Source organism: Gracilinanus agilis, chromosome 2, assembly GCF_016433145.1.
Source record: "Gracilinanus agilis isolate LMUSP501 chromosome 2, AgileGrace, whole genome shotgun sequence".
Classification (NCBI taxonomy): domain Eukaryota; kingdom Metazoa; phylum Chordata; class Mammalia; order Didelphimorphia; family Didelphidae; genus Gracilinanus; species Gracilinanus agilis.
This window is the reverse complement of record NC_058131.1, coordinates 163,184,526-163,203,016: the sequence shown is the minus strand read 5'-3', so window position 1 is coordinate 163,203,016 and position 18,491 is coordinate 163,184,526.

Below are 18,491 nucleotides of genomic sequence, written 5' to 3'. Positions count from 1 at the left end.
TATATATATATATATATATATCGGTTAGTATGATGCTTGGTTACTATTATAATTGTATATATATATATACACATACATACACCCCAGGGCTGAGCTCCTGTGCATAATAGTCAAAGACTGACCAGTGGTCGGAGGATTCATCTTGCCTGGTGTGAATTTTCTAAGCCTTTAGCTTTTTGAAATACTAAGTCTCCTCAAGCAATTAAGTTCTTTTATGTAAGAATCCTGGAGTATGAGCAGATGGAGAAGCACAGGACTGGAAACAGGTGGCTGGACAAAGTTTAATTCTGCAAAAGCAAATGAAATTTTGAGAATTTTATTCCTTCCACTGGTGTTGCACTTGGCCAAATACAGTCATATGAATCTTTCCTGTTTCTTTAGAAGCAGATGGAAAAGAGACCTGGGGATCTTTAAAAAAAAACAGAAAGAAAAGAATAGAAAAATAGAATTTTATAATGAATGCTTAGCCAATATTAAATGTAAAAATTATATGTTGAATGGTTTTGCCTATTAAATAGGCTTAGTCTCACAGCATTTCTCTCCTTTATCCTGGAAAAAGATGTTAATATGAAATAGCCTAAAGAGCAGAAGGAAAAACCTACCTCAAGAATACAAAGAAGATGAAACCTACCTGTAAATACTGAATCTTTCATTGGCACAGTATTTACAGATCTTGGGAGAGGATTAAACAGTTTCTAGACAAATCAATCCTCATGGTCATGTCCTTGCTCCCTGGAGAAAGGTTATCAGTGAAGCATCCTTGCTCCAAAAGAGAGGGGAAAAAAGTGATTTGGTGGTGCTGCTAAGTATATGAGGTCACTTGGGATACTGCCTTTGTCCCCACCGATTATGAATCACTCATCAGAATTTGCCTCTGTGAAAAATGGGGCCACCACACAGACCATTATCTGAAATGTGGTGCCAGTTGAATTTAATCTAATCATACCAAATGTCAAAGAATTTTACATTCAACTATGCTTTTGTAAAGGAGAGGAGAAAAATGCATTTCTCATTTTCCATTTTTGGTCTGGGTTGAATAGCTGAACCCTAAAGGGATACAGTACTAAGAAGGAGGCAGCCTCAGGCTATCTCTAGGTCAGTTGGATCCCCAGTCTATCCCAAAGATAAATCTCTGTTGATGACATGGTATATGAGAGTGCATGGTTAGAAACAAACAAGAACCCTTTAAATCCAGAAGGCAGGGCAGGTACAGAGTCAAGCAGCCAACAGTTCCTTCTAGATGCCATTTCCAAAGATTTTGGGAAGTCCTTCTGCCTCAGCTCCTGTCCTTGTCATGTGGTTTTCTTTTTCTACTACCAGGACAATGGAAAGAACATTTGATGAAGAGTCAAGAGTTAGGAGTTTTGGACCTTGCTCTGCCATTCAATTGTTCTGAAAACTTAGGAAAATCACAAGACTTCAGGGTCTCAATTTCCTTATCTTGGAGAGCTTGGACTGCCTCTCTAGTGACTTCCCTCCTAGTTCTAGCTATCTGTGGATATGACACATTCCCCTATTATTGTGTTTTATAAGGGGCAGAACCACATATCCCCTATACTTTCTATCTTTCCCAGTGCCCAATATAGTATTCTACACATAGTTCACTGAATTGTTTTAGTGACCAATGACCCAACTAGAACTTTTTTAGGCTAAAAGAATCTGCCTTTAGTGGCTTGGTTTCTGTCTGATTTCTCAATTGACTATGCTTTTTCATGTAAGACTTCTAAAGTCTTAGATCAGAGACCATGAGATTGACAGATCTTTAGTCATCATTGTTTCTAGACCTAGGTTTCTTATTCAAAACTGCAATGAAAATAATTACAAAGAGGTAAATAGACGGTTTGGCTACAGAAAAAAGAATTGCTTCATAACAAATCCTTTGGGTACCATAAATATTCATTTCTCAAGATAGAAATGATGAAGGCAAATGCATACTTGAGTAAATGACTTACTCGAAATGTATTAGTAGTTATTTAATCATATTCAGCATTGCTGTCTCCCAAACTACGGGCCTCAGAGTTATTTTGAGAGAGTCACAGAATCATGGACTTGAGAAATGGAAGGGTTCTCAGTGGCCAAGTTGTCTAACCCCTTACATGAAAGGAAACCTCACTTTAACATATCCAGATTCCTTAGATTAGTAGAGACCCCTCTTCTCCAGACAAAAGTGCTTTCTTTTTGTGTAGAATTGAATTGAGGCAGTCAAGATGGAGGAATGAAAGGTCAAAACTACCAATATTCCCCTCAAAACCTCTTCTACAACAATCACAGAAAACATTCCAAATTGAATTTTGAGTAGGAAAGACAAGAAAAAGCCAGAGTTGTTCACTTTTCCAGCCCAGGGCAGTTTAGGAAAATAGAGATATCTATTTGTGGACACCAGAGGAAGGTCCTTCCAGGAGTATAGAGCAGCTTCAAAGAAAACTACAGATCAGACCCAAGTTGAACAAGGATTCTTAGAGTTAAAGAAAGGTTTTTTAAAAAGCCAAATACAATTTTGAAAAAAACAACAAGTGGTAGAGGAAAATTTTAAAAAGAAAAAAGGGCTATGTAAGAAAATTATGAAAAGATCATTAAATGCTTGGTAAGAGAGGCTCTAAAATACTGAAGAAAATAATTCCTTAAATATCAGAATTGACCAAATGTTAAAGAGATTTAAAAAGAATGAAGAAATATATAGCACCAAAATTCCAGGGCAAAAACATGAGAAGTGAAGGGAAGAGCAGTAGAAAATGTTTTAAGGCTTCATAGACCCCTTTGTCCTTGATGCCTAAGGGTCCTAGGTACTCTTCATCCTACGTAGTAAGCACTTTTATATATATTAGGAGTGGTATGTATGATAAGCCAAAAGGCTCCTAATTGTCTCACATTCTCTTGGGAAGGAAACTGTATAGTATTCAGACTGTTAGAATCAATGACATAAATGAGTCAGGACAGCCAGAAATTAGTCCTATGGCACCAACATTTAGAGAGTACTGATAGCACTTGTAATCCTTCAGGAGAAACAACTGTATACCAAGTGTGGTGTCACATATCTATCAAATCTGCTCCTGGAAAGGCTGAAGCTGGTGCATCTTTTAACTGGAGTATTCTGAGCTGCAGGGGCCTAAGCCAATGGTGTGCCTGCTTTAATTCTAGCAGGAAGATGGTGGGCTTCCAAGGTGTGTGTGTGTGTGTGTGTGTGTGTTGGTGGGTAGGGCATCAGAATGCCTAAGGAAGGAAGACCAACCCAAATTAAAAATGGAGCCAATCAAAGCTTTTATGATGAGTCATAATAGGACTGGGCCCATGAATGGCCATTATACTTTAATTCAATTAAATAAACATTTATTAAATGACAAGCTAAGTGTTAAGTGCTGGGAATATAAATAGGAAAAAAAATCCCTGTCCTCAAAGAGCTTACAATCTTATGGAGGAATACAAAATCTGGCTACAAGTCATATCCATCTTATTGGCTTCCACTGCACAATGGTAACTCATATTGAGCTTGCAGTCCACTAAACTCCCGAATCTGTCTTGCACTAATATGAAATATTGATGCAGGGGATCTCATCTTTCTTTTGTGTCCTGGCCTACTCTGACAGTCTGAAAAACATCTTCAGAACAACCTCTTTATCTATATAAAATAAAATGCATAGGATTATAAGAGAAACCTCTTATACTGAGATACAGTTATTAATATGTATTTAAAAAAAAAGTTCAAAGACCCCAAGTTTAAACCCCATAATCTACTGTGGACAGGAGCCCATAAGGGCTTTGGAAGATAAAAAGGAGAGAGAAGAAAATATCCCTGTCTTCATACAATGTAAGGTCTGGTGCAAGAATTAAGACAAAAACTCAGAGAATTTTAATGAATATAACATATTGAGTACAATAAAGAGTTACATACATTTCCCAAATGGGCTGTTAGATAATAACTAAAGTCCCCTCTTGATTTAGGGGTCTAATGGAAAAGCATTGTTCTTTAAGGTATAGTTTCTAGTATTTGTCTAATTTTAAACTGTTGATTATCTCAAATTTTGGCATGTCTGTCTATCTGTCTATCTATTTATCTATTCATCTATCTATCTTATCTATCCATCCATCTAGCTCTCTGTCTGTCTATCTGTCTGTGTCTTGTTTATATATAGTTAGTTATAAGTAATCTCTCCCATTAGTCTATGAGCTCCTTGAGAGTAGGGTCTTTTTTGTCTTTCTTTTTATCATCAGCCCTAGTACAGTGGTTGGCACATAGCTGGTACTTAATAAACGTTTAACTAGACTTGCCTTTTAAATATTAATCTCAAATATTAGTAAAAAAAAAAAAGCTCCTGTCTATGAAGACCTCTATTAGTCTCTTCCAATACCTGGTAATGGCATGGAAGTAACTCTGGGATTCTGAGAGAATATCAAGAGATCTCAGTCTTTAGGGGACTCTACCAAAATGGAAAGGCTTTGAGTGCCAGCCCAGTGGTGAATTATATAAAATATAGCCCAATTATGGACTATGTTTCTTTTTCTGAGAAACAAGTTTAGCTAAGTTTGAAGAGACTCATCTCCAGGTGACCATCTAGTTATTATTTTTTAAACCAAAGCAGCTCTTAACATAAAGATTGGCACATAGTAGCTACTTAATAAATACTACTTGACCAATCAACTATTGAATTATGAAAGCACTATGATCTGCATTCATGAGTGTTAGAAGGCAAGTACTTATACTGATGAAATGATATAAGTATTATTGAGTATCAAGATCCAGGAAGAAGGCAATGTAGACTCCATGCTGGACTTCACAGCTCTTTTCAGAATTAAAGAGGTTGTCTATCTCAGTGACTATTAACCAAAGCTGTTCTAAATCCTAACCTTGGTGATAGGCACTTTGCAGCTGCTAATGCAATTTTATGCAAACTCAACACATGTAAATTCAGGTATGTGACATGCAATCAAAAAAAATAAAGGCAGAAAAATACATAAAATATATATTTTTTAATTGTGCGCTAAATCCACACCATTTTCCCCAAGTGCCATAATATTTTGCAGTAGTTCAACCAATCATATTCATTTTCTTTCTGAAAATTTTAGTGTCAGTCAACACATTGTTTTGCAACAAACATTAGCTGCCATATTAATGTGTCTAGAGTTTTCACTTGCAACAAGTCATGCCTGTGTCAGAACAGTGCTTCTCTGTGTTCCATTAATGCTAATTAATTATTAATAATGGCTACAGAGTATAAGAGTAGTGATGCCGGTAGCTCTGATAAGCCTAAGAAAAGTTGTAATATGCTTAGGTATGTTTGTATAAGAAATATTTGCTTAATAACGGGCTTTGCTATCATGAACGATTTTCCAAGTATGTGAAGGGTCTTGGAATGTATCGGTCATGTAAAATGAGGTCCTGCTATACGAATGTCTTGCAAATTTGATTAATTGCTGTGTTCTAAGAATGTGCAGTAATGGCCAGTTGAATTTCTGGTTCATCAGGAGGACAGTTAATTGGAGAGCTCTTTTTTGCTTCAATCTTTGGTCCCAATAATCCTTCTAAAGTATCTGAACAATTTTCAGGTAGTAACTAGAGTTAATGGAGCACACAACTCTTTAGAATTAATTAATTCTTATTCTGGAGTTTAGACAATTCTTTCTTCCTTCCCTGCCCAACTAACTATCTTTTATAGCCAAGAATTTTTTTTTTGAAAGAAAGACTAAGAGCAGCTCAACAAAATTAATGCACCAATTGAGTCTAACAGCATGTGTGATATTCATCACCCATAGTTACCCCATCCACACTTCTGAAAAGAAGGGAGGGAAGTATATTTTCTCACCTATTCTTCAGGGCCACGACAAAGTAAATGCTTTATTTAAGGAGCAAAGGCCTTTCAAGGCTTAAGTGGTTTCATAATAAATACCAGGCCACTATGTGGCACAATAGTCCTAGGGTCAGGAAGTTATTAGCTATATGTTCTCAAGCAAGCCATTTAACTTCTGATTGTCTCAGTTTCCCAATCTGTATATTGGTGATAATAATAACACCTACCTACATATCAGGGTTGTTGTGAAGATCAAATGAAACAGTATTCGTAATGTGCTTAGCAGAGTGCCTGGAAAATTGTAGGTTCTTTATAAATTCTAATTATTTTTATTTTTTATTTAAAGATATAGATGGAGACAATACAGGGACCTGGATCTCAGGAAATGGGCAATAAGAATATTCTTCTTGTGCTAAGTCCATGAAACACTTTTTTTGGTGATATTCTGTCTCTTTAAAGTAGAATATAGAAAAAAAAGGTGGTCTATTTTGAATTATTGCAATCTGTATAATTGAAATTTGCTATACTTTTGGAAGCACTCTTGTGAGGGAATTGCTTCTTAAGTAATCTGTTATATGTTCAAAGTATTTTCTAAATGTTGAAGAAAGAAGAGAAAGTCCTGTACTTTTAAGTAAAATAAATGTTAGAAAAATTTCTGTCAGCAGCATGTAAAATGACAAGGCCTGTCCAACAGGGAGAGCGGAGTGGTAGGCTAAAGATCTATTGATTACAAAGAAAGGGTAAGAAGCATATGGATAGCCAGGGGAGGGTAGCTATCTCTGCTGGTACCTCGGTTACCCAGGTAACCACATCCTAACTGTAAGACAGTCATGATAAGATGAAAGGCCAGAGTGGTTCAGAATTGTTTGCTTGAAGCTCTGCTGCTTGGAACTTGCTTTTAACCAGTCCTGCCTATGACAGCTCATACCTATGCCAGTGTGCCCAGCACCAGGGTGGTTAATGAGGACATGCAGCAAACAGCATTCTAACAGATATTTTCTTATAAAGATCAAGTTTAAATCTATACTTTAACATAGATTGGAGCGGAGACAATTGACATGGCATTTTTTAGCAGTGTCTTCTATCATTTTTCATTGATCTAACCAGGACAAGCCTCTATAAGAAGGCTCCCAAAGTGACTTTGTAATGAGATGAATGTGGGGACTAAATAGAGTGTTAACTGGAAGTCAATAGAGGGTGATTGATCATCACTATCATAAGCTCAGCTAAATTATTTGTTTTCTAAAATATTACAAGGCCAATAATCAGTAATAATAATACTCCCCACATTTCTAGAGCCCTTCTTTGCTACAGTCTTGTGAGCTTGATCTGGTAAGTGCCATGACTCCTATTTTCTACAGAAGCCAAGTGATGCCTGGAGAAGTAATCTGACGAGGAGGGAACATAAGAGTTGCTTTTATCGTTTTGGTTTCTCTAGCCTAGTTAACGGGAGAGAGAAAGGTTTCTGGACAGAAAGTTAGAAACAGAGAAGGTTAAAGTAGGGCAAAATAGCAGGATTTGACAAATGCATTTTATTTTCTCCAACTCAGAACTGGAGACAGCAAAGATGGTGAAGTTTCAGAAAGCTCATTCTTATTTTCCTTGGGGAGCATTGTACAACCCGGACGGGGGTGGGAGGTGTCTCTGAAATTGCACTACATCAGTGTGGGCAGTGAGGCACTGCCTCTTCATAGGTCTGGAAGAAGAGAAATATTACTTGGCTTCTTCAGCTCGAAGGAAGAGTATCCGGATGGAACAGGAGGCAAGGCAGACAGCTGCCTGAGGAATGACGTGCAGTGGGATCCAACAAGGGGCACTGGATAATTTGACTTTTTATGAATCCACATCTTATTAATAGCAGAAAAATTCCATTCCATGACCCATAAGTACTAGCTTGGTATTGTCATGACTCATGTGGACAGTCACCTCTGCTGCACAATAATACACAAGGAAAACATCTTTTTAGTACAGGAAAAATAGTTTTTAAACCTTGCCTGTGGTACACAAATGCTGCATTCTGGCTCTCCATCTACCTGTGTTGGGAATATAGACCAAGGCTATCTGATCATGGTTGGAGTGGGGAAGGGAGAGAGAATTATCTATAGTTTTTTGGAGTTCCATTTTAGGGTCTCCTTCTGTGATTAGGAGTCAAGGGCCATCATCATGTTATACACAGCTGCCTAAAACTTCCCTCTATAGCTACCCATCTAGGTCCTCCCTCTCAAAGCTCCAGAATATTCCTTTTTTTTTTAAAAAAAACAACACCTTATCTTCCATCTTAGAACCAATATTGTATTGATTCCAAGCCAAAAAAGCAGTTAGGGGCAGTAAGTGACTTGACCAGGTCCACACAACTAGGGAATGTCTGAGGCCAGATTTGAACTCAGGAAGATGTGTCTTCCTGACCCCAGACTTAGCACCCTAACCACTGTGCCACCTAGCTGACTCCAAGTTTTAAGCAACATAAATGCAAATTGTTCTCTAGGTGAGAAGAAAAATTAATCCATACTGTATCCATGGGAAAGAGACAAATGCTTTCCCCTTTCTCTAAGGAATGATTCTTTGGACACACTGGATGTAACAGTTTGCTTTGTGGGGGCTTAAGCAGATGCAGAAACACTTATCTAATTAAGATGCTGTTCTCATAAGAACTGGCTCCTAATTAATTTCCATTTTCAGTGCTTCATGGACCTAACACCAAATGGAGTGGAATTCTAGGGAAGGGCACCAAAGCAGAGATTAGGACATGTTGTTTCATCACATGGTGGCTTCTCTCCATCTCAGAACAGCTCCAACTAAGTTAGACTCCCTTCAAACATCAACACAATATTGATTTAGTGACGTCTTGGTGCATGGTCTCCACTAGTCTTCCTCTAATGACTGTAACAAGCTTTAGATAGGCTTAATGCCATTGCTGCCCTGTAATGGCACCTAAGTCGCTAAAAACACCAGAAGTTGTATTTCTTCCTAGCTTGGTAAGAGGGGTAGAAAATGAGAGATTAGGACTCACACTCTGAGAGTTTCTGAGGAAATCACAAGGGGGAGAGGAAGAAAGGGAGGTGGGTGTCCCTGCCTGCTCTCTGCACAGAGCAGTAGTATGACCAGCAGCATGACCAAGTTACCAGTGTCAACCATATCTGCAATTGCCTTTCTCAAACCAAAGGCTCCAAGGGAGACCATGAGAGATGAAAGCTAATGGGACAAGTGGGAAGTAAGAAACTATTTTTTGGGCACATACTTAGCTGGCTAGAGAGCTGAGAGAAAAAGAGGTGGAAGGAAGTGATGGTCCTAACCTTCTTCCCCTGATCAACTTTAGATGGGTGTGACTAGCATCCTTTCATAATGTCCTTTTATTTTGGCAAAGTCTGCATCTAACTACTCCAATTTTATTTCTCATAATCTTTGATGGTTAATTCTTTCCTTGACTCCTAAAATGGAACCATAAAGAGGAAAGACTGAGAGGCAACAATACACAGAGAGGCAGAGAAATAGAGTGAGAGACAGAGACAGAAACAGAGAGAGACAGACAGAATCAGAGGCAGAGACAAAGACACAGAGAGAGAGAGAGAGACAGAGAGAGAGAGAGAGGCAGAGAGAGGGGCAGAGAGATAGAGAGAAAGACAGAGTCGGATACAGAGAGAAACAGACAGAATCAGAGTCAGAGACAAAGACACGCAGAGAGAGGGAGACAGAGATAGATGTAGTCAGAGACAGAGAGACAGGGAGAGACAGAGAGACAAAGACAGAGAGAAAGAGAAAGACACAGAGAGTTTTCCCAGCACAGTGCTGGGATTCCAACCCTCCAGCTCACTATTAAGAGTTTTTTCTCTAACTTGGGCATAATCAGGAGCCATCCATCTGTTTCATAACTACACTTCTAAAGACAGAATTACTATAAATTTAGGTACTTTTAAAAAAATCTGCCTACTCAGTTATGAGCCCAACATAGTGACCTGTAGAGTTAAAACTTATTGTGTCACAGGGCAGGTAGGTGGCTCAGTAGATAGAAATCCAGGACCAGAGACTGAGTTTTGGGGTTCAAATCTGACCTCATATTTCCTAGATATATGGCCCTGGGAGAGTCACTTAACCCCCATTGCCTGGTAGGTTCTACTCTTCTGCCAGGAACCAGGAAAGAGTATTAATTCCTTTTTTTTGTTTGTTTTTTAAAACATTTATTAATATTTATTTTTTAGAAAAGTTAACATGGTTACATAATTCATGCTCTTCCTTTCCCCTTCACCCCCCGACTTTGTAGGAAATATAAGTATAGGTAATGGGGTCACCAGGGATATTATAAATAAACTAAGTGGTTTGTGGGAACACACACTGGGATTTATGAGAGACTAGACCTGGACATGAAGACTTGAACAGCCAAGCTGCTCCTAACTGACAAATGACAGTTAGCCAATTGTCACTCTGGCCAGAGGCCTTGAATTCAACAGACAAGGTAACAGGATATAACTGGGTTTAATTATGAACAACTAAAAAGTGGGATAGGGATATCTACTCTAAAACCTTAAATCTAATGACATAACCCACAGGGAAAGGAAAGACTTATTTCTACACTAACTTAGTAATCTAAACTGACAGGCCCAAGGAGCAGTGGAGTCTCTGGGTGACTGCCTCAGACCTGGAACCTGCCAGGTTTGAGTAGCTCAGCTAGGGGCTTTGTGGCTTTGGGATTCTCACTGTAATCCACTGATGATCTCTGGATGCCAAGAGCCAAGGTGGTCTCAGGTACCAAGTTGAGAAGGTGTGCTCAAGACTCTGTCCACCAGATAGATCCCAAACTCCTCATCTTCCTTGGTTCAGGACTGTTGATCTCTCTCTGCTAGATGCCACCACTCAGGATCTCAGAGGAAAATCAGGATACAGGATGTCCTTTTACTCTGAGTGCTCCCAGGGCTAACCACAGTTTGTGTTAACCCCTAATGGAGTCCTTCCCAGAGCCCAAGTCACTTCTTCCTGCTCCCTCATTCCATTCTGGAATTCCCAGCTCCAGCTCCTTCCTGCTAGATACATCTTAATACCTAATCAATAACTAATCTTATCTTCCTCACAACAACTTTCCCCCGCCCATGGCTGATGTGTATTTCCACCTGTTTTAACATGTATCATTGATCAAGACCTATTACCAAATTGTTGATAGTTGCATTGGTGTGGTACTTTCGAGTCTACATCCCCAATCATGTCTGCCTCAACCTATGTGTTCAAGCAATTGTTTTTCTTCTGTTTCCACTCCTGTAGTTCTTCCTCTGAATGTGGATAACATTCTTTTCCATAAATCCCTCAGAACTGTCCTGTGTCATTGCATTGCTGCTAGTACAGAAGTCCATTACATTCTATTTTACCACAGTGTACAGAGTATTAATTCTAAGATGGAAAGTAAGGATTAAAAAAACAAATCTTACTGTGTCAAGAAAATTCCAAGTCCTGAGAAGTTACTATAGTTGAGCATGAGCTAGAAGGACTTCAAAAAAAGGGCCAGAAGATGTACCATGTGCCTGTTTTCTGAGAACCTGTTACTAATTTTGGAGAGATACATCAACAGGTTGTCAGCTAGCAGGTGATGAAATTTTTTTCAGCCATAGCAACTCAGGAAGATCCATTAGTTTATTGTAGTAGGGTTATGAGCTACATGAGGTATGAGTGGCTAAATAGATGGGGTCACAGATATTAGAAGGATCTAAGGCTATGTGCAAACCTATTTTGTTTCCCCATCTTAGAATATGAACTCCTTTAGAGCAGATATTGTTTTGCCTTTCTATCTGTATCCCTAGTACTTAGCACAGGGCTTTACATGGAGGAAACATTTAATAAATGTTTTTTTTATTCAAATAATAAGCTAAGAACAAAATTCTTTATATCTGCCAGTAAGCTACAACTGGCAACATGTTCAAATGGAGTATCTTATTGATTCTCATGGCAGTACACTATTAAAAGGAAGCAAGGTAGTATAGTGGATAGAGTTCTGGGTTTGGGATCAGGAAGACGTGTTCAAATCTAATCTCTTACTAGCTATGTGACCATGAACAAATCATTTAACCTTGTTTGCCTCAGTTTCTCATTTGTATAATGTGCTGGAGAAGGAAATGGTATACCAATCCAACATCTTTGCCAAGATGATCCCAAATGGGGTCAGGAAGAGTCAGAGCTGACTGAAACAACTGAACAACAATACACTATTAACCTCTTTCCTACGCATTCCCCAAATAATATATCTGCTTGTCTCATTTTTTTTTTGCAGCACTGTCTGCCTGAAGTTTTCTCCTAAACATAGTAGATTTTTTTATCCTGTTTGTCCTTTGAATTTCAGCACAGTTGAGCTTGTGCCAAAATATTAAGGATTATAGTATTAATGAATGGGGACCTGCCTAGTGAACAGTTGGAGGATCTTGCCCCTTAAAACTTCTCATTTTCCAAATTTTCCTTTTGCTGTTGAGGGTCCCAGACTTTGAGTTATTCAGGCTTGCAAACTTGGGGTCATCCCCAACTTCTCACTCTCTCTTGCCACCTCCATCCTTCTGAATTCAATCTGTGGTCATATCTTGTCATTTCTACATTCGTATCTCCTGGATACATCCTGTTCCCTCCATTTTTATAGTCAGAGCTCTAGATCAAACCCTCATCATCTCTCACTTGGACTACTGCAGTAAGACTTTGGTTGTTTTTTCTTCTTTCAGGGCTCTCCTTGTCCTAAACCATCTTCTATTCAGCTCCAGAGTGATCGTTCTAAAGCATAAGTATGATCATATCATTCCCCTGCTTGATGTCAGCATCTCCCTATTACTTATCCAAACAACTATGCAGAATCAAAGGACATTTGATTTTTGCCTTTTACAAGCCCAGTTCCTTATTCCTTTCCTGGTTTTCTTATACTTTACTTTTAGGAGTATGAATCAGTTCTAACGGACTCTTGATGTCTGATCATTAAATTTCAATTAAATTTGAGCCTTTACACCATAGAAATTGGCAATAGCTATGAATCGGGCTTTGATTTATTGTTTCATTGAATATCTGGACTTAAGAAAGTGATAGAGAAAATATTAATAACACAAATGAAATTTCAGAGTACGTGTGCATTTTTTTTGCCCTCAAGGGCCCAGTTGTTAAACACTTTTAACCAGCACACTGTTGCACTGCTCTATAAACATTGCTTGAGCTCAGTAGTAATGCAGTAGAAGGCCCAAGGAATGAACTCATCACCAGACTGGAGGTCTAGTAATTGGAGGCCAACCACCGTAGCAGCAATTTATATAGTGCTATGAGTTTTGCAAAGTGCCTTCCATCTGGCATCTCATTTGAGCCTCCCGATATCCTTATTTGCTCTCTTTCACATAATTTGTGATCCAGCTATGTTATCTTATTTGCTGTTTCTTCCTTAGAGTTCTTCATAACCCCTACTTCATGGATTTGTGGCGGCTGTCCATTACGCCTGAAGTAATCCCTCTACTCACCTTTGCCTCCACTTCCCCAGATTCCTTCTAGACTGCTCAAATCTCACCTTCTTCAGGAGGCCCTCCTCAGGCCCTCTCTCTGAGCCTGTTTCCTCTTAGATGCCTTCTTTTTACACTGTATATTGTTATCTGTATCCATCTATGTCATTTCTATTTTCAGATCACTCTCTCTCTATATATATATTCCTCTTTATCTCTATCCATCAATTTCTCTCTCTATTGATAACTGCTGCAGTTAGATCAGCTACAGCTATATCAGTGTGGCTTATATCTGCATCACTATTTGAATGTTGTCCCCCCTATTACAATTGGAGTTTCTTGAGAGCAGGAGCTGATCTTTTCTCTTCTCCTGTACAGTTGCCAGTTTTTTATTGTTAGTTGTTGTTTTTTTTTCTTCCTGACCTCTTTTGTCATTTTCTTGGCAAAAATACTAGAGTGGTTTGACATTTCTTTCTCCAGTGCATTAAAAACAAGCAAACCAAAGAGCAACCTTTACCTTCCATCATAGAATTAGCACTATGTATTTGATTCAAGACAAAAGACTGGTAAAGGCTAGGCAATGAGAGTTAAGTGACTTGTCCAGGATCACACAGCTAGGACATGTCTGAAATCAGATTTGAATCTAAGACCTCCCATCTCTAGCCTGGCTCTCTTTACACTGAGCCACCCTTCTCCAGCTCCTTTTTACAGACAAGGAAATTGAAACAAATAAAGTCAAGTGATTTGCGTAGCATCACACAGCAAGTAGGTATCTGAGGTGAAATTTGAACTCAGGTCTTCCTGATTCCAGGACAGACACTTCACTAGGCTAATTGGCTGCCCTTGTTCCTGGTGCATAGCAAGCTCTTCATTCATGCTAGCTAACTGATTGGCTATTATTGTGTGTGGTCTCCTCCAAGACAGAATTAGGAGCAAAATGTGGACCTTGTAGAGAAATAGATTTAAATCTGATGTAGGGCACAACTGACCATTGCAGCTATCCAGATGTGGAATGGAGTCCTTCTCACCAGTGGCTCTTAAGAATAGGCTAACTGACTACTAAATTGAATAGGTTGTGGAGACGAGAGGCATCAAATAGGCCATCCACTGGCACACTCCCTATTGCAGCCAGAACTAGATTAAAATGTAATTGGGGGAGGGAGGGTAGTGAGGTACCTCAGCAGATTGGTTCTAAGACAGAAGGCAAGGGACTACAGCAGTGATTCCCAAAGTGGGTGCCACCGCCCCCTGGTGGGTGCTGCAGTGATCCAGGAGAGCAGTGATGACCACAGGTGCATTTATCTTTCCTATTAATTGCTATTAAAATTAAAAAAAATAATTTCCAGCGGGCTAAGTAATATTTTTTTCTGGAAAGGGGGCGGTAGGCCAAAAAAGTTTGGAAACCACTGGTTTAAAGAATTATAACTGGGAAATATTTAGCCAAGTTATAAAAATATAATAAAGTGTAGATAATGTCATATCTTAAGCCTAAGTCAACATATTGTTTCCAGAATCCTTCTGTAGGGATTTTTTGCCCCCATTTCTATGTGAGTTTGACACCTCCAGTGTCAAGGTTTATGTAGCAGAGGCATTTCAATTGTTATTTGTACCAGATGGACCCTGGGCTCCCTTTTAGCTGTGAGCTTTTAGGATATTCTGATTCATGTGAAGCAGACATTGCAGAAGTTTCAGGCGCTTGTGGGGCAGGAAGAACAGAACTAAAGTAAAGGTGCTAGCTCTGGCCTAGGATAGAGCAAGACCACTGAGTGGGAGGAGAGGACAGTGATCAAAGGTAGGGAACTGCTTAGGGTCCCTCCTGCAAGTGCTTTTAGGTTAGAATCCCCAGGCCATCTGAGGATCTCAAAGCATTTTTATTATAATGATATTTTCTTAGTTAAAACAAAAAGACTTTATTCTAATTCATAAACCTCCAACTAGAGATTTGTTGGAAAAGATTCCTAAGTTGGTTGGAACTGTTAGAATAATAAGGGGTTTGGGAAATCACAGCCTTTCCATTTTCTTTAAAGTTAGTGTTTCACATAAATTCATTAAATATCTTGGTGACTTGTACAACCAAAATCCTATCCTTGTTGTTCAGTCATGTTTGACTCTTTGTGTCCCCTTGTGGGGTTTACTTGGAAAAGATACTGGTGTGTTTTGCCATTTCCTTCTCTGGCTCATTTTACAGAAGAGGAAACAGAGGTAGACAGGGTGAAGTGACTTGCCCAAGGTCACATAGCTAGTAAATGTCTGAAGCCAGGATTTGAACTCATGAAAATGAATATTTCTATTTTCAGGTCTAGAATACCATCCACTTCATCACCTAGATGCCCTCTATCAATCTTTCCTGAGCTCAGATGTCTCCTCTTCCAAGAAATCCTCCATGATCCACCCTTTCACCTCCACACATATGCTGAAAGTGATGCGTCCCTCAGTTCTTCTCTTATTTTCTTATTATGTTCTGGTCTTTATTAGAGTTTCTTGTGACTGTACTATATTTCTCTACTAGACAGTAAACTCCATTGGTACAGGGAGAGACCGTGGCACTTTTATCTTTGTATCTCCCCTCATGTCTGATATAGTACCCAAACACAAGGAATGTTTAATAAATGGCTTTTTATAGAGGTAATTAAATAGAATTCTCTGCGATGAATCCCTTCAATGAGGACCTTGAACTTTGAGATTTGGTTAAGAAAAAATTTAAAGAAATTCTTTGAAATTCAGAAGAAAAAAAAAGGGAATATGACTATGCAAATTAAATCAATGAGGCACATTGCCCAGGCATCGGATGATTTGAGGCTTTAACATTATTTCAAGCTTTTAAAGCAGCATCATTTCTAACACCCACTTCACAACTTCTCCCTGGCCATAGGGGGAAAAACACTTTTAAATTTCCATTTGAAAAAACCCATGGTGTAGGGTGATCTTTTCATTGGAAATGCTTGTCTTTTCCCAAATGAGATGCATATGTTTGTTCACTTTAAGCACCACACTTGGAAATAGGACTGAAAAATGACAGAGGTTTGCTTTGCAAGATCTTCTCCATAGTAGCTGTTAGAGCTGTTAGCGTAATGAGCAAATGGTCTATGCCAATTAGCTGAAAATGAGGCCGTCGAGCCTTATGGGTTAAAGCTGACGGCTATGTTAGTCATCCTAGGATACACATGACTATCATGCCACTATGCACAAGTCTCTGGGCAGAATTCAGGCTCTTGAACTGAAGGTAGGTGTATAGCAATATGCAGAACCCCAATTAAGATCCATTTTTGTCTGAGCACTCTAGCAAAAACTCTAGCAAAGTTAAAACTAAACGCTCTTTTACATTCCCTCTTAGTTCTCCCCCTTCCTCATCTTCCATGGTCCTGAGGGTCCATGAACTTTGACATTTCTCCTTTTCAATAATCCTTGTTCTTTAAACATACATCAATTTCTCTTATCTTTAGAACATTTTCACAGGAGGATCTTCCTGCTTATTTGGATTGTCATCCTATTTCTCTCATTTTCATCCCCAGACTTATTTAAATCTGTGCTTTCATTTCTTTTCCATTTAGTTATTTCATCACTTTGAAATCTGACTTAACATCTAGGCTATGCAGCAATGTAATGATCCAGGATAATTCTGAGGGACTTATGAGAAAGAAGGCTATCCACATCCAGAGAAAGAACTGTGGGAATAGAAACACAGAAGAAAAACAACTGCTTGAACACATGGGTTGAGGGGGATATTATTGGGGATGCAGACACTAAACGATCACCCTAGTGCAACTATCAATAATATGGAAATAGGTTTTGATCAATGTAAAACCCAGAGGAATTGTATGTCAGTTACAGGGGTGGTGGGGGACAGTTTAGGGGAGAGGAAATGAACATGAATCATGTTTCTATGTAACCATGGAAAAAATTCTAAAAAAAAAAAAGAAAGAAAGAACATTTTTAACATCTAGGCTATGGCTAGATCCTGATTACCACGAACCAGGAATCCTCTGAAATGGCTGTGTGTTCAAATTCACTCTTTTCAAAGTTATACTTACATAAAATGTGGTCATGGATTTCAGCTCAATGAAAACATGCAGTACAAATTGGAATAATGTGGCTACTTCATAGGATTCATGACTTACACTAAGGAGAGCCTTAGCTATACCATCATGGGGACCAACACCAATATTCTCAGCTGTTGCAAATTCTCCATGTGGAAGAGAATAGGAAGCCTGCTTCCAGGAGAATTGTGACAATGTACCTTAGCCATCCCATAGCAAGACCTTGGAGCTATCCTAGGTATTTTGTAACTGGCCTGATAACTATGTGTTAAATGACAACTTCTTTGCCTGGTTGCAAAGCCAGAACTGGGGGTTCTCTTTGGCTACTCTCTCAAATAAAGCTCTGCCCTTGGTTTGATTGCTTTACTGACCATGTTTGGAGAAAAACTGTACTAAAACTTTGGACCTTTTCCCCTCTGAGACTGACATGTAGCTCTATGAAAATGGGTCTCAATCTTGTACCATGACATTTTTTTCTTTTATTTCAGGTGAAGGAGATTTATCAGGGGACTCTAACCTTGTCAATTTTTAAAGACCAGGAGAGGGGGCAGTTAGGTCATTGGATTGAGAGCCAGACCTAGAGATGGGAGGTCCTCGGTTCAAATCTGACCTCAGATACTTCCTAGCTGTGTGACTCTGGGCAAGTTACTTAACCCCCATTGCCTAGGCTTTACCATTTTTCTGCCTTGGAACCAATACACAGTATTGATTCTAAGATGGAAGGTGAGAGTTTTTTTTTTAAAGAAAGAAAGATCAGGCAGCTACAAAATCAAAAGAAAAAAGTATCCAATAAAACAAATCCAAAGGGAACTCAAAAGTAGAGGAAGTTTATATTAGCATGTATATGTAATTTATATATTTTAAACACATTTGAAACAATGTGGAGTTTGTGGTTTTACACATAATTTTTTAAATGTATTTGATTAGTTGAATGTTTTTTTTGTTGGTGGTGGTTACTAAGTATATAATAAAAAAGAAGAAGAAGAAGAAGAAGAAGAAGAAGAAGAAGAAGAAGAAGAAGAAGAAGAAGAAGAAGAAGAAGAAGAAGAAGAAGAAGAAGAAGAAGAAGATCAGCCTTTCTTTAGAAAGAAACCCAGGAATTATCTGCAATTATGCTAAATTTTGCAGCCCGCCCAGAGGAGGAGTGACCTTTAGGAGACTCCATTCTAGACACAATCCAGTGATAGCTAAGACAAGGACTCATGTAGTAGCTATTTCACATGTGGATTGGA